The 14,766-nt window shown below is 31.7% G+C and overlaps 2 pseudogenes across 1 annotated transcript; both read left to right on the forward strand.

The window, feature by feature from the left end:
• The first annotated feature begins 9,716 nt into the window (after positions 1 to 9,716).
• On the forward strand, positions 9,717 to 10,938 carry LOC146898285 (uncharacterized; annotated as a pseudogene).
• Positions 10,939 to 11,880: 942 nt separating this feature from the next.
• Positions 11,881 to 14,482, forward strand: LOC146898286 (putative SWI/SNF-related matrix-associated actin-dependent regulator of chromatin subfamily A member 3-like 1; annotated as a pseudogene). The gene is made up of 3 exons (XR_015021303.1): positions 11,881 to 12,275; positions 13,017 to 13,783; positions 14,279 to 14,482. The product of XR_015021303.1 is annotated as a putative SWI/SNF-related matrix-associated actin-dependent regulator of chromatin subfamily A member 3-like 1 (transcript).
• Positions 14,483 to 14,766: the final 284 nt, after the last annotated feature.

Here is a 14,766-nt window from a genome sequence, read left to right on the forward strand (position 1 = left end):
ATTAATATTAAGTTGTGGGGTTATTTTGTGTAGAAATATATATGTTATCTGGTGTAGAAATATATTTGTTATTCAGTGAAGAAGTATATTTGTTATTTGGTGTATTAATATTATTAAGTGGGAGAGATATATATTTAATTTAGAAATAAATAAGATTATGAGGAAAAGAGTAATTTTGAGGTGTAAGAGAAATTAGATGATGGGTTATAAATAAGAGAAGTTAGGTTTAGAAAGACATAGAACGTACGATCAGTTTTTGGAGAAAACAAGGTTTAGAGAGAAGAGAAGAGAAGAGAAGAGAATAGAAGAGAAGACAAAGAGAAGAGAGAAGGGCTGCCAATCGATAATTCTAAGGTAAGGGTGAGACTAACTTTCAGTAATATTAAGTCTATAATTCTGATAATTAGATTTAACATGTTGTAGGTTGAGTTTATGAGAATTTGAGAATTAGGGTTTTGAGAGAGATTTGATGATTAGATGATGAAAACTTGTTGAGTTGATGTAGAAATTGTGTATAGACCTTATATAATCCATAGGATGATTATTGGAAGTAGTTTTGAGGTTAGAACCATGAGATTAGGTGAAACTTGGAGAAAATCTGCATTCTGCCCGAATTTTGATATTAAAACTGGTATTGATCGGTGCAGAATTGGTCTTAGGTGTAAACACAAAAGTTGTAGGTATGGATGTTAGCTTTCTAATGTCATTCGTCTCACGTCAAAACGATTTAGAGAACTTGAGTTATGGTCAAATTACTGCACGTAGGTCACAGTGAATTTTTATGGACTTTCAGCACAACTTTTCCGAATTTAAAATGAAAACTGGTATTGATCGGTACAGAATTGGTATGAAAGTTTTAGATAATTTTGTTAGCTTTCTAGTGGCTTTGGTTTGACGTGAAAATGATGTTTGGTCTTTGAGTTATGATGAAAATACTACAGGGAGGTCTCAGCAAAATTGCACAGTGACAACATTCTCTGTTTCATGTTTTTGCATTTTGTTATATGTTTATGTTTTGAATTGATATTTGTTGTAAACATGAAAGTTGATGATATTTGTGATACCTTTCCAGTAGCTTTGGTTTGACATGAAAATATGTTGTGGATAATTTATTATGTTTTTACAAAGATACATTATTGTTGATGTTTAAATACGATGTTATATGATGATTGTTTATGATTGATGAATATGATGTTTTAAGATGTTGTTTATTATCATTTGATATTGTTATATTACTAGTATGGATACCCGTGCCAAGCACGGGCTAGAATTCAACCATACTTAAGTGAAAAAATGTTGTATGTATCAAGTGTAAGTTACATTTCAACATTGAATAAAAGAGTGGAGGTTGGACAACATATAAGTTGGAAGACTCATATACTTAATACCTTAAATATTCGGTGAAAATGTAATATCATTTTCACTTGGATGATTGCTCCAGCTTCAATGGATGGATCCACACCACCGTGAGTTCCCCCATAAATTCCAACGGTCGTAACAAAACTCAGTTCGACTTTGTAGCAGAAGCGCGAGTGGGAGAGTTGTTATTGTGTCAAATGTGAGTAAAAGTTCAACATTGAATTCAAGAGTAGATATTGAGCAACATAATATATCTATTGTCTTAAGATTTATGGTGAAGATGTGGTGTCAATATCACTTGTGTGGTTTCTTTTAGTCTAAAGTGATGATTAAACTAAATGTATGATCCCCGGTAGTAAGAAAATTATGAACTATTTTTTTTTTTTTTTTAAGTTTTTAGATGTCATGTATTTCTTTCAAATAATTCTTAATTCATTGTTTCAAACATTAATTTTAAATGAAACATGAATTAAATTTGTATGAATAAAAGCTCTCGCCAATTTGAGATTTTGAATGAGTCGCTTATACACATTACTCATTAATCTTTTAATAATAACACTTAATAAGAATGTAATTTCTTCAACAAATGAGTTCCACAAATAACTATATTGTTATATTCCAACAACACTTATTTATTTTAAAATAATTTATTTAATTAGATCTGTATAAAAGTGAAGAGAGTCGTTTCATAAACATTATTCTCTATTAGGCCCACCACTGTTTATTATGGTGTTAACCCTATGGCTTTAAAGGTAAAGGGGTCCTAGTAATCTTAAGTTAAGTCAAGAGGTTAGTAAAGTTTGACTATTAACTGTTCCACCTAGAATCAAACTCATGTTCTCCATAATAATTCGTCGTTGATGGAGCTAATTAACCACATGAACAAAATTTCTTGTTTTATTTATTTAATTTTTTAATTTAACATCGTGGTGATTTTGTTTGAATCTACAACAATTACTAATCAACATTTATTTATCCTCTAAAAAAATTAACATTTATTTTTCAATATTGGTATTAGCATTTTCTTTCTATTTTCATAAACTCCTAAAACATACAACACTCATGACATTCATATTTAAAAATGGTTTCCATTTTTTTTTGGAGAGAATATCCTTTCCATTTATATAAATTAGAGCAATTAGAAAAATATACTCATGAGATATTTTGTGTTTTTTCTCTCAAATTAGAGCAATTAGAAAAATATACTCATGAGATATTTTGTATTTTTTCTCTCAAGTACTCCTGCGGTTAAATTCACACAATGAGGGGTATAAGTTTGAACATTGACACATGCATATCAATATGAATGGAGCTTCCAACCAAGTTGCAATTATAGGACTGTAAAATTTATTTGAGCATTAATATGAATTATGAAATTATAATTATTTGAAATATTTTTACTAAAAAAACATTGATTGTAATGTGATTGAACTCAAGTGGTTAGTGAGTTCCAAATTAATCAGGAAACCCGAGTTTGATTTTTCAGTAGAACAATCTTTCGATCAAACTCCGGAATACCTTTACAGCAAAAATATTTTTTTTCACAAAGAAAAAAATTCCTATTTTGAGAGGTAAAAAATTAATTACTTCACAAATGTTTATAATTTAAATTTAATTTCAATTGAATACCGGTATTAATCATATTTATGTGGTTAAAGGTCACTGCATGAAATATATTAACAATATAAATATAAATATAAATTCCATATTAATAAAAAATGGGAATACAATCTTGGTTTAATTTCAAAGTAACTTTTTAAAAATTAGCAACAAATTTGCTTAATTTTTTTTTTTAGCAATTCTCATGGTCCAAGACAAAAAATTGTAAATTATAATTATTGATGATGGTGCTATGAATAAGAAACTTCTATAATAAGCTGAAAAAATTTAATGTATATAGTATAATATTTAAGGCTTTAGTAAAAAAATTAAGACATTTTTTTACAAAAGTTTAATGCATTGTTGTATACTTAGAAATATTTTATCACAAATTAATTTTAGCATATGTGGTCATATCAATGAACAAAGTTCATTTGATTAAATGTCATAATATTTTCGAATGAAATTCAAGATGATAAAAACAACAATTGGGACAAAGACTATCACTGTAATGAATAGAAAAGACCATGTGGGCTCTTTTTTTGGATTCGATTTATGTCCCTAATTTTTTATCGGGTTAGATTTACGTCCCCTACTTTTTTTTTCTCCATAAATTTTATTTTTATCTTAAAAAAACTTGTTAGTGTAGATCCTTAAAATGTCAATTATTTTTTATTTTTAATTTGCAAAATGTCTTTTTTTTAGGGAATTAGCAAAATGTCTTGAATACTATTTAAAATGAAAGACATAAGATTTTATTGATTATCATAGTTTAAAAGTTATATATTTAATTAAGAAAAAAGATATACTATAAAACAAATGCTTTTTTTAATGTTAAATGTTAGTAATTAGTTGTTACATTTTTTTTCCCGAAACAAAATTAATTGTTTTCTTCTTCATCCAATTTTGTACCAAAAACCTATAACATCATGGAAAAACACATTCAAACCAAACCAATAAATACATTGAATTAGACAATTGATATAACATTAAATTCTTGCATGGTTTTGCGTCTTAAAAAATGTCATGTCAACATGCTATGTTATGGTTGAAAGTTGAGTGGAAAAACATACAATTTGCTTGTTATAAGAATTATATTTGTTGGAAAAAAAATTATATTTAGCTTATTGTTGAAAAATACGTGTATGATTGAAACCTTTCATGATTTTGTTAAATCTATTTGGTCAAAAATTAAGACAAAGGGAGGATGAATTCATTTGATTTGTTGAGAAATCAAACAATCATAATAATTTGATGGTTGTCATTGAAACATGTTTTTTTTTGAGGGGGCAAAGTGCCATTGAAAGATATTAATAAGAAATCAAAAATTCATTTAGTTTTGTCATTATAAGACTTTTACAACTTTCCACTTATAAATAAGGTAGTTAATAATAATATTAATGCAGTTTTAAAGCATATGTGATTATTAATTTTAATAATAGAATGAATGATGGATACAAAAATATGACGTTGAATAAAACATAATATTTTTTCACTTAAAAAACATAATAATTTAATAATCTTTAATTAGGATATTAATTTTAAAAATAGTATAAACTCATTTTAATATTTAATTAGGATGAAGGAAATAAAATATAAGTGATTGTATGGTTTACTATTTTTTTGAAAATGCACTTAAAATTTTACGGTAGCACATTGCTCCCTTTTAGTTAAAGAAAAAGGAACTTTTTGACTCAAAAAACAAAAATCAAAGGTGCCATAAAATCGGTTTTCTATTATGTATTTCTTATCTTTTTCACTCCAAAGTTATCGATTCAATTAATTTTTTGAAAATATGATGCATTTCTTCTTGTCTATTGACTGGTTTCCATCTCAAGCATAAAGTCGCAAAAAAAAAATCCAAAAACCAAAATAACATATAAAAGAGCAAGATATTAAAAGTAAAATAATAACATAAGAAACATAAGAAAAATTAAACAAAAAAGAATAGATAGATAGAAAAAGTTTTGAGTATTGAGGGATTAAAATAAAACAAAAGGGGGATGAAAGTGATTATATTTGAACGTGGTAATAGAAATCCTTCGTATATATTCTAATTTATATGTGATGCATTTCTTCTTTTCTCTTGATTGGCTTCCATGTCCAAAATAAAGATCCGAACAAAAACAAAAAACATATAAACACCAAAAGAAAATTGAAAAGAGAATATGAATAAGAAACATCAACCTAAGAAATCACATAAAAAGGAAAATGTTAAATAAACAATAAAACAATAAAAAAATAAAACAAAAAGATAATGAGGTTGAAAGTTGTGATTTTTTATGGGAGGAAGAGGTAGATGAAAATAATAAAAAATCAAATTGTTTATATATAGGAAAAAAATCATATCATGATCAATTTTGATTGGTTGGTGAAAAATAAGTGAGTCATGATTCAATTTTGATTGGCTAATAGAAAATGAATGAGTCAAGATCCATTTTGATTGGTTGATGGAAAAACATTAAATGAAATGGGGAGTATGAAGATGCCACATGTACTTTTGCTCAAAGATGTAAGCTTTTGTATTATATAAAGATGATATGACATGAATTATTTATGTGATCCATATGTTGTCCAGATGCTAAGATGTTAAGATGTTAAGACGTTAAGATGATATGAAGTTGTTAAGTCGTTGAGTCGTTATGAAGTCGTCAAGTTGTTAAGATGTCATAGATGTTCATGAAGTTTCTAAGACGTAAGATGTAACAGTCCGATTTTCGCTAGTTTTATTTTATTATTTATTTGTGTGTATTATATGTGCTCATGTGTGATTATTTGCCTCTGTGTGTATTTTGGTTGGGAATTGTAGAATTCGGTGTTAGAAGGGTATTTTAGTCATTTTGGACTTGGGGGCATTTTGGTCATTTTGAGAGTAAGGGTAATTTTGGTTGAGGATTATTTTTAGTGCTTAGTGAGAGTTATTATTTCACCAAGTTACTAGAGAGAGTGTAGTAATTATTTTATTTACCGGTAAGTGACCGTTAGTGTGATGTTTTACCGTTAAGTGAGTTAAACCATTTTTTGGGTGTTAGAATAGAAATGGGTTAGGCCCATTAAGGTGTGGTGAGTTAAGCCCAATTAAGGGAGCCTATATAAACTAATGTTAGTGGAGAGATAGGATTTTACCACATTTTTCAATTGAGAAGAGAAGAGTTAGAGGCTAGAGAGGAGAACAAGAACAAGGGCTAGAACTAAAAGAGGGGATTCATCTTCTAGGAGCTAAATTGAAGCTTGTGTTAGAGAATCTTGGTGCTAGAGGTAAGAGGGTTAGGCTTCACTCATAATTTCATAACTTTTTCTTTTTACCCATTTTGTGAAATTGATGAATTGAACCTAAATGTTGTGAATTCGTGCATGATTGTTGTTGTTATGTTTGAGAACATGATTTGCATGATATTTGTATGTGAGTATGTGAATTAACATGATGAAATGAATAAATATGGGTATATTGTGTTCTTGAGCAAATTTGATGAGAAATGAGGTTGTGATGTTTAATTGTGCATGAATTCGTGTTCATTAGTTGTTGTTGATGATTGTTGAACTGTTAGAATCGAATTGGTGTAACTGGAATCGTTGTTTATGGATTCATGAGGAGATTTGTGGTTATATTGGTATTTTGAGAAATTTTTGTGATTTTGATGAAATGAGCTATGTTGTTGTTCCTAATGCTTGAATCATGTTTGTTTAAGTGTATTGAACCTCTTTTGACCCATAAACACTTTCTGAAACTTGGTTTGGGAGTTGGGGGATTTGAAAAATGGGATTTTGGGTGAAAATGGTGTGAAAACCCGTAACTGCTGAAGAAATTCGCCAGAATTTCGCTAATAGCGAAACTATCTGGAGTTTTTTCGCTAATAGCGAAATTGCCCAGAAATAGTTTTTCGGTTTTGTTTGTTTTGAGCTTTTGGGGACCAATCCAATACTTCTAAAATGTTTCTTTGGACTTAATTAACATCTGTTTATACCTTTAATCCTACTGGAACATGATTTGAATTAGTTTGGACCTGAATTTGTGAAAATCGTCTAACTTTTATAAAAACGGTCCAAACGTCAATTTTTCCGAAAACTCGTTTTTCTCTGGAGTTTGAAGTGGGATTAAAGTTGTATATTGTTCATATGATTTCTAAAATTGGTTATGATTGGTTTCATCAAGTAGTAACTTGTTTTGCTTTGAAAATGAGGATTTTTGGGAAAAGTGTTAAAGTGAGACGAAATTTGAGTTTTTCATGAATTCATCGTATTTGGTCGATGAAATGCTTATGTAACCTCTACTGCACATATATGTGACTTGTGAGAACACATGGCATAGGCAATTGAGCTTGTTTACTTGGTTTTGACTTAAATGCTCAATTACTTGAAATATTTTGACTTTGAGAGTTGAATTTGATTAAAAATGATTTTTGAGAGCCTATTGCTTATCAACCTTTTTATGAATGGATTAATATGATTATGAGATGATGTATGAATGTTGTTGAGTGAGGAATATGATGTTTGTGATCATATGTTGTGTTTGTTCCTTTATTTGGATTGTAAGGAATTATGTGAAAATGTGGCAACTATATGTTGATTTATGTGAAGATGATTGTTGGTGTATTTATGTGACAACTACATGTTACTTGTGTTGTGAATGTGTTGGTGATTGTATATATGTTATGTGGTGGATTGTTGTTGATTGCATATATACAAGTATTGTTGATGTTGAGGAGAATTGTTTGTGTGAACATATGCATTGTAGTTGAGTCATATGTTCATGCATACATGACTGATGGTGGTGGATTTTATATCCAATTGAGGTGATTACGATGTTTTTGTTGCATCGAAGGTGACGACCTGGAGGTGTTTTGGTACCACATACATCTAGATGAGTCTAGGGCCATTGCATAAATTGTGGGTGAATTGAATTGCATTGAGATGTGCTTGATGGTTGCATTGCTAATTGTAATGGTGAATTGAATTGTTAATTGTTAATTGTTAATTGTCAAGGTAAATTTGTAATATGTGTATGATGCACTTGTTGATATGAACTTGGAATGATGGTAATGAATAATATGAATGTTGTGGATACTTGTGAGTATGTGTACAATTATTAATCATCATGCTTGAATGTATCTTTCATTTCCAATGTTCTTGATTAAGTCTTATATGGATTATGATGATGTAATGCTAACCCTCAGTGGTTTACCACCTACCTTTCCGTATGGACGGGTAGATGTAGTGCAGGGTGCTTAGATTGTTTTGCTTGATGTCGCCGAGGAGTGGAGTTCCTCTTTTATGTGCAAGTGTCTAGATTAGGGCTCTGATCTAGGGTAGTTCTTGCATGTTGTTTTATTTGACTATGTATTTTGGAGTTGAGATGGTACTTGTTAATTGAGATTTGGAGAATACATTTGTATTATGTTGAGATTTGAAGATGTTTAAGAATTATATGTATGTTCCGCTGCTATGTTATGTAACATGATCTTTATGCATGTATGTTTGAATTCGAAGACGTAGCATCTATTTCTAGAATATGTTTGTATCTTCGCGCGTTTTACCGCTTATTAGAAATATGGTGTTACATAAGATGTTAAGTCCATGCATACTCATTTAAAGATGAGGGCTCATGCCCTGGAGCTTTTGCTCAACCACGACGATGGAGCTTTTGCTCAACCACGACAATGAGGGCTTATGCCCTAAGAGTATATTTATGCTCAACCACAATGATGAGGGCTTATGCCCTAGAATGGTACAACACGCATTTGCATTTGTCAAGATGATTTGAGAAGTTGAAGTTGCATAGTCGAGTCAAAGTTGTTAAGATGTTAAGATGTCAAGTTGTCGAGTTGTTAAGATGTTAAGATGTCAAGTTATCAAGTTGTTAAGATGTTAAGATGTCAAGTTGATGAGCTATTAATGAAGTGCTTTATGAATGATTATGATGCTTAAGATGATGAATGATTATGATGTTTATGATGATTGATTATGAAGTTGCTTATGAAGATTGATTATGAAGTTGTTTGTGATAAGATGCTATGTGATTTATGATATGATGCTATGTGATTTATGATAAGATGCTACATGTTTACTAATGATGATATGTGATGATGTTTGTGATATTTATGATGATATATATGATGTTATGATTAAGGTGATATATGATGTTATGATTAAGATGATATATGATGTTTATGATTATTTATTATGATAATATAAGATGAAGTTTATCACTAATGTAGGAAGATTAATGATACTAGTTGATGAAGTTTAAGTTGTTAAATGTGATTGATGAATTATATGCTTAATATTGTTGTTTGGTGAAATCTCACCCCTTTGCTTGAAAATGTTGCTCTTCGTATGGGTAACTTGCAGATAACCAAGATTAGTTGCGGTCGTGAGTGGACTCCTCACAAGTGTGTCTTAGGTGCTCTGATACGTAACAGGATGGGATTATGTCTTTACTTTCTGTTCCTTACATATTACTTTATGAATCTTTCAAGAATTGATGTTGAACTATGTTTTATGAGATTTTATATTGAGGCCCTTGTGCCAAAGATTATTTAAGTTGTTGAAATTATTCCGCTGCGAAGTTTAAAATAATATGATATTGGATTTTGAGGGATAAATATTTATTTATTCAGTTTATGTTTTTAGAAAAAGAATGTGACATTCCGTTTAAGTTGAATTGCTTTGATTTTTATTATGAAATTTTTATGTTGGGAAAACGGGGTGTTACAGAAACTGCTTGCATTTTCTGACCCTGCTTTTGCACTATTTCAGTAATGGATGTTCCTGTTGATGCCCACAATGAATTGCCACCTGAGATTGAACCTTCTACTGAGTTGTCGGTTCTTTCTCTTGAAGTTGTAAGTTGTAGATGATTCCGGTAATGCAAAGTTGCGGATCCCCCCTACCACCATCGAAACTTGATATTTCTTCAGGCGATGTGAAAGTGGAGGATGATCCTCCTCCTATTCCTCCTGTTCTACCTCCATATGTTGTTGTTTGTATTGATCATTGAGAACATTTTACCACCAAACAAAGGTTTGCTACACGGAACGATTTGTTGGAGTGGGTTCGAGAGGAAGCAAGGAAGCTATCATTATTTTCAACTGTTTTTGGTAAATCAGATAGATGTGGCAATGGAAGAAGTGCATTTTTTTACTGGGATATGTGAAAGAGGAGGTTCATACACCGAGTACAAAAAGTTGATGAGGAGCAAAATAATTTGTTCGGTTAAATACGAGTGTCCATTTCGGCTGAGAGGTTATTTGTTGATTGCTGGTGATTGGAGCCTCAAAGTTGGTGATGGTAGACACAACCACGACATGGCAGAGGTGTTGAAAAGTCATAAAATTGTCGGACGTCTAAACCCAAATGAACACATACACCTTCATGAGATGGCAGAGTCGAACGTTCCGCTGAGGTAAATTCTTACCAACTTAAGGAAGAGGAACAATATCACTTCAACAACTATTAAGCATGTTTATAATGTTTGTCACAGGTATAAGCAATCCATTAGGGGTACGAGAACAGACATGCAACATCTCTTGAAATCGTTGGTTGTGAATGAGTACATGTATCATTGTAGGAATTATCCTAATTCCGATGATGTCAGTGATATTTTATGGACGCATCCTAATGGTATCAAGTTGTTTGACACTTTCTCTACGGTGCTTGTGTTGGATTCCACTTATAATACCAACAAGTATCATATTTCATTGCTTGATTTTGTTGGTAACACTTCTACCCAGCTGACGTTCTCTAGTGGATCTGCTTATATGATGTCTGAGAAGGAAGATAACGTTAGTTGGGATCTTGAGAGGTGTCATGAACTGTTGCATTCCAAAGCTATTTACCGCAAATTAGTTGCGCATTCCAAAGCTATTTGAGAATGCCTCTCTGGTGTCGATCCGTCTGAGGAACATGTGGCATAATTTCCTTCGGAAAGGTTTTCAGGTGATTTCTTCGCATATATTCTGGGAAGGGAATAGTTGTGCTGATTTACTAGCTAATCATGGTCATAGCATTCAAGGTGTTTGGAGGACGACTTCTCTTCTCGATTTTATCCGAGCTCCGTTCTTTTCTGACCGTTACGATTTGCCTAAATATCGTTTTCCTTAGTTCTATTTCTGTTTTTATCTTTGCTTTTTGCTTTTTGAGGTTAGGTATGCCGAAATATCGTTTTCCTCTTGCTCTATCTTAGGTCGTGGGTTATGCATAAGCTCAGGCTCAGGCTTATACATAGGCGCTGGTTGTGGCACATAAGTGGGTTTTCCTCTATCGGCTAACCTTCATATGTCGCTTTTGTTTAACAAAGGCATCCATCAATACCCCGTTACCCCTAACACGGTCGTTGCGTCAGTTCATATTTGAAGCAAAGAAAAATATCATATATAAAATAGCAATTGTGGATCTCTTAGCACATTTCGGATTTTAGAATCCAAAATATTGAATAACACATTCCAGATTCTAAAACCCGAACGATACCAACCAAACAGAAAGGAAAAAAATGCAATTTGAATGTCAAGAATTTGAGCAAATTTGCGCCAACCTCTTGTGTAGTAGCTGGAAACATTGAAAATCCGATGGAAAGTTATAAAACGTTAAATACATCTACTAATATTAAAAAGACAATTATTAAACGAATGATGGAAAAGTATTTTAAATGGTGACATTTTTTTTAATAAATAAAATCCAATTTTTTGTAGGGAAAGTACCATTTTCTACAAATGGTTTTCGTTGTTTTTGCTTTCGTGTTGAATATCACTACTCTTTTTTTATTTTATTTTTTATTTATAATAAAAAAAAAATTGGAGAGAATAGTGCTTCTTCTTTAAAAAAAAAAAAAGTCTAGTAGTTCTTTAAAAAAAAGAAAAGTCTAGACCTAGTAGTCACTTGAAGCAGAGTCGCAACTGAAACCAAATAGGAAAAAAAAAACAGAAGGCAAATGAAATTACAACACTTCCACTCTGAACCCTACTTCTCATCTCACGTAACCCTAGTATCTCCTAACAAGCTTATACCTACGCCCAAAGCAAAAACCAAAAACGGTTTTTGTTTGAAATCATTCCATTAAATGGGTTCTCGTCCACATAAACGTGCGAAACAGGAAGACATACCGATCAGGACTCACTACAACCCACTTCCGATGACAGCCCGTGCACATTACGAAGATCTGATAGAGGAAGCAAGAACTTGTATTACTCATGACAACTATAAGGACTTGATACATATGGTGCTGCCCAAACTCCGCAAACTTTGTGTACATTTTGAAGTATACAATCAATCCATAGATGAATTTTCAAGCGATGCTTTTCCTAGAGAAATCGAGTACCAAGGTTAGTTCGTATATTCAAACCAAAAATGAGTAATTTGCTGCATTAGACAGTAACTATATATATTCTAAATATTTATATTATTTCTCATGTTTCCTAGAGACTTGTGTAGTTTTTTATTCAGATATTGTTATGTAACAAATGTAAGTTAGAAGTTGATTTTAAATTGGAGGTTGAACACTTTATATATGAGATGACAAATAAACTCAACGATAGTGCTAGCAAGTATAAATGTGGATGAAAAAGCTTCCACTTGAGGGGAGCATAATGGATTTAATGGAGTCACACTTGAGACTTATATTGTTGTGTAGCAAGTGTGAGTTAGAAGTCTCGCACTGCTTAGAAAAGTTGAGGTTGAACAATTTATCTTCGAAAATTTGTGGTTGAACATTTTATAATTGATGACATATACACCCAATGCCTTAATGTTTTGAAGTTTGCTCTTTTAGCCCCCCCAATTGTTCACAATTTCTGCAAAATAACTAATCAGGAGTTATCTCCCGATGCACTTTTAAACACAAAAAATATCCACTGTGAGTTATGACCTGATAAATTGAGCAATTGCTCACATTTCTAAGATTTTTGGTAAAGATGCGGTGAACAACTCATTTGTGTGGTTGTTTTTAGCTCAATGTTGATGATCACCCAACTCCCCTTATGATCTTGCAAATATTTTGCCTCTTTCAGAGAGCCTTGCATTGATTTTTGTAGATGATATTAATTTGCATATAATTTATATCGTAGATGTTTCAACAAATGTCAATTTGCAATCAATCCTAACTAGGAAGGTACTGCAAGAAAAAGTTCAGTGTTCAATTTGTCTATCTACTCCTTCTCATGCAGTAATCACAGGATGTACTCACATTTTCTGCTAGCAGTGCATCAGAAAATGGTTCACCTGCAGAAAAACGTCCAAAGACCCTACCGCCAAAAACCCTACAACCTGTCCTTATTGTAGAGGTTCACTCACATTAAATGACATGTTCTCTGAAACAAAACCAACTACTAAGTTGGAAATTCTGATGCAACTTCTGAGAAAAGACACCTCTACTAAGTCGAAGGCGGTCATATTTACACGTTATACCAGTACTGTGGTCTTTTTTCTTTTGCATTTACGACTTTCTGGTTTCAAAACTCTGTCCTGTACTACCAATACACTGCCTAACTGTGATAATAATATCAGGGAATTTGAAAACATTGATGGACCGGTAGTCTTGCTTGTAGACTTTCAAAGTTCCCGCAGACATCGATTTACCATAAATGCTGCATGCAGAGTCTTCCTATTGGATGCATGTAGGAAAACTATCGAGGATGAGTTAGTAGCTTGTGTAACACAACCACTGTGTGTTTTGAGATTGATATCTCAAAATACTATTGAAGATAAAATACTATCATTAAAGGAGACATTTTCTCAAACCGACACTTTTGATTTCTATGACAAGGAGATCCTGAGATACATATTGCAAGAAGATTCTATGTGATGATGTTTTATAACCAACAGAGAATAACAGGTAAATGAATATTTATTTTCTCTGTGATTTACGCATTATTTGATTAATTACCTTGAATACTTCTGATAGCACCGCACCTCCTAACTAGAGTGTAGCAGGAAAATGATACAAAATTTCATCAATTAGAGTTACTATATTGTCTTTGCAGCTTACATCAATTTGATGTAAACATCAATGAAAGTGGACATAGACTATGAATATTCTGAGGCTAACACCTAAAATCCTAAATATTATCATTACAGTTGAAGAGAAAAGAAATTATACAAAATGGATTATTGATATGCTTCACACGGCAAAGCTAACGCGTTTCTCTTGCTAATTCATATCTTCAATTCAAACAATTTCTTTCCAAACTCATTGTATTCTTATTTCTTTGAGGTTGATTATTGTGGTATGCCATAAATTGGTTATAGTAAACATGTAATCTATTGTGCTGTTTTGCACACTCCTGTACTATTTCTCTTGACAATTCACCGAATGTTTTTATTTTTCCAGGTAATCCATGATAGGGGTAGTGACATTATTATCAGGGCAGTGAATGCGCCTGCGGCAGCTCGTGAATACCGTCTTCAAAGATGGAGTGCATAATAGAATAGGTCAAGTTCATACTTGAGAGTTCATTTATTTCATTATTGTGTTGTGAGAGATGTTTCATTTTTCAGTTGTTCATAAGTAGCATCCTAACATGGATATGCAGCAGTGGAATTTTGTTTAATTTATAAAATATTTTCAGTTCAACTATATATACTAGAAGGGCTTCTTTTTAATTTATAAGATTTTTAGAGGAGCACCTACAATCAGTCATTTGTTATTTGCATATGATAGTTTTCTTTTTCTTCAAGCCGAGGAGTGTGAGGCTTGCGCCCTTGTACCCTCCTTGATACTTATGCAGTTAATATTTCTGATCAGTTTATTAACCATGAGAAGTCGGAGATTTTGTTTAGTACGATTGTAGAGGATCCCTTAAAAAATATCATCGCTTT

This window comes from Medicago sativa, chromosome 8 (assembly GCF_051527215.1).
Source record: "Medicago sativa cultivar Bolivia chromosome 8, Bolivia_mono, whole genome shotgun sequence".
Lineage (NCBI taxonomy): Eukaryota > Viridiplantae > Streptophyta > Magnoliopsida > Fabales > Fabaceae > Medicago > Medicago sativa.